A 2,645-nucleotide genomic window follows, 5' to 3' on the forward strand; every position below is an offset into this window, starting at 1 on the left:
TATATAAACACACACATATACATATATTATACATAAACAAATTGTATTATACATAAACATATATTTTTTTTTATATATATGTTTATGTATAATACAATTTTTTTAATTATGTATAATAGTATGTATATAAACACACACATATACATATATTATACATAAACAAATTGTATTATACATAAACATATATTTTTTTTTATATATATGTTTATGTATAATACAATTTTTTTAATTATGTATAATACACATACATTTAGAGGTCTTTGATTGGGCCTTAGGCCTTGCGGCAGGCTCTTGTGCTCTTTAAATTCAACAATTATTTTTAATTTTGTTTGTTTCTATAAATTCTACAATTATTTTATATTAACAACACATACATTTAGAGGTCTTTGATTGGGCCTTAGGCCTTGCGGCAGGCTCTTGTGCTCTTTAAATTCAACAATTATTTTTAATTTTGTTTGTTTCTATAAATTCTACAATTATTTTATATTATTTTAATTTTTATAATTTTTTATATTTATAAATTACATAATTACAATTGATTAATAATATAAAATTTTTATCAAAATTGTGTTTATTTTTTACTTTGTATTCTTCAAAAATTAAAAAATTTAAATAATAAAAAAACCGGGCCAGCCCGGAGCCCGGCACGCTTGGGCCCGTGCCTGGACCCGGACCAGGGCAACCGAGCCCGGGTTCGGGCTCCAGTTTTGCCCGGCCCTGGCCCGGATTTCCGGGCCGGGCCGGATGGACAACTCTATATATATCTCGTTCTTGCTAAATAAGTTGTTTAAATTTAGGCATTTTGTGGTTCAATCAATTCGAGCTTGTTTAAGTTGAAAACGAAGAAAGAAAGAACAGTTTATAATTTCAAATTATTTTGTCATACGCATAATTGTTATTACATTTTTTACATTACTCTCACACTACAAGAAAGAAAAGTAAATATATCTAAATAAGATAACACTAATAAAAAGGCAAATATATACTACATCAAAATTGTAAATGGGAAGATGATATATTTAACTTATATATTGAATATGAGCATCTTTTTTAAATTCAACAAACCATATAATATTTTATAGTACTCCCTTTCAAATTGAGATATAGATTAGCAAAGTACAGCTTGTTTAAAAAAAAGTTGAATAATTTTTACTCTATTTACTACCGCAAAAGCCCCTTATGATAACAGTTAATTAAAAAAATTGTTGCTATTATGGATTATTGATACGATTATTATAAAACTTGATCTCTTCTTTCTATTTGAAACAGTTGCCCAATATATCTCAATTAAATTGAAAAAGAAAATAGATATTTCTATTAACATAAAGGTGAGAAAAACTATTTTTTGAGGGGTAAAATAAAACTGGGGAAACCAATTATTAGGCAAGGGGTAATTTCTATTTTGATTAACGGTTGGGATTTGTTAATGTGGATTTTTTATTTTTTATAAAAAATAATATAATAACAAAGGTCATTATATTCGCAACCGGTGTAGATTGTTACAATAAGCTAATTGCAAGGGCCTTAATAGTAACAGACTATTTGCAACGGTTTTAACTGTTGCTATTATGTTAGAAACACTTCAAACCATTGCTAATATGTTTATAAGCGACCATTTGAACCGTTGCTATAAGGGTTTTTGTAGTAGTGATTATGGTATTTCTAGTCCTAAATGAAAATTCAAGAGCGAGTTAGTGGAAAACTCTTCACGGGCAACATTGAGGAAACACTTTGCAAGCGAGATCAAGCAAGAATCTTTGTGAGCATGTCAAGAAAAAGAAACTTTGTGGTAAACAACTAGAGAGAAAAAGAAAGAAAGAAAGAAAGATTTCAGCAGCAACATCAGAAAAAAGAAGCTTCCAAGAGATAAAAAAAGATCGCACTACGCAATAGTATAAGAGTTGAGTTTGTCAAGAGGAAACTGAGATCCGAGAAAATTGATTACGCAAAAAGTCACTAAAGACGAGTTAGTCTATAAAGGTGAAGACAAACGTGAGGAATTGATCGACATAGAGTGATATCAAAAGTGTTAAGATAGTATACATATCTATGTGTGTACAGGCCAGGTATTGGCCTACTCAGGTCCATGTATTGTTAATATATTTTTATTATATTCTAAGATCAATGTACACAATTTTTCTCTCCCAATTATCATGCCATCAGAGCCTAATTAAAACCCTAACTCTAAGTCAGCCACTGCCATCGCTAGATTCAACCAGGTCGGATTTTTTTCCCACTTTCATCGTCATCAACTTGTGTTTGCTACCCATCACCAAACCCAGCCCTAATCTCGCTACTTCATTGACATTGTTTCATCCATGATCATACTGTTTATCATTACTATACATGGACCAAGCATCACCTCTAGGTTCATGTCCCAACTGTAAGCTTCGAGGCATTAGCTGTGAAATTGTCCTACGAAATCTTCATACCACCCTTAAATATGACTACTTCTAGACTACCGCTAGTTTCCAACTCTCTTGCTACTGCTCAAATAACTTCCACTGCTAATCTTGTTGTGCAGAATATTGGTATCACTGAGAATCCTTCTGGTTCTTATATTGCTGCTCTTGCTGATATTTTGGGTAACTCAACTCTTAGATATTTGATTGAGGTGCCTCACAACACATGACCCCTCACCATTC

Source organism: Asparagus officinalis, chromosome 5, assembly GCF_001876935.1.
Source record: "Asparagus officinalis chromosome 5, Aspof.V1, whole genome shotgun sequence".
Lineage (NCBI taxonomy): Eukaryota > Viridiplantae > Streptophyta > Magnoliopsida > Asparagales > Asparagaceae > Asparagus > Asparagus officinalis.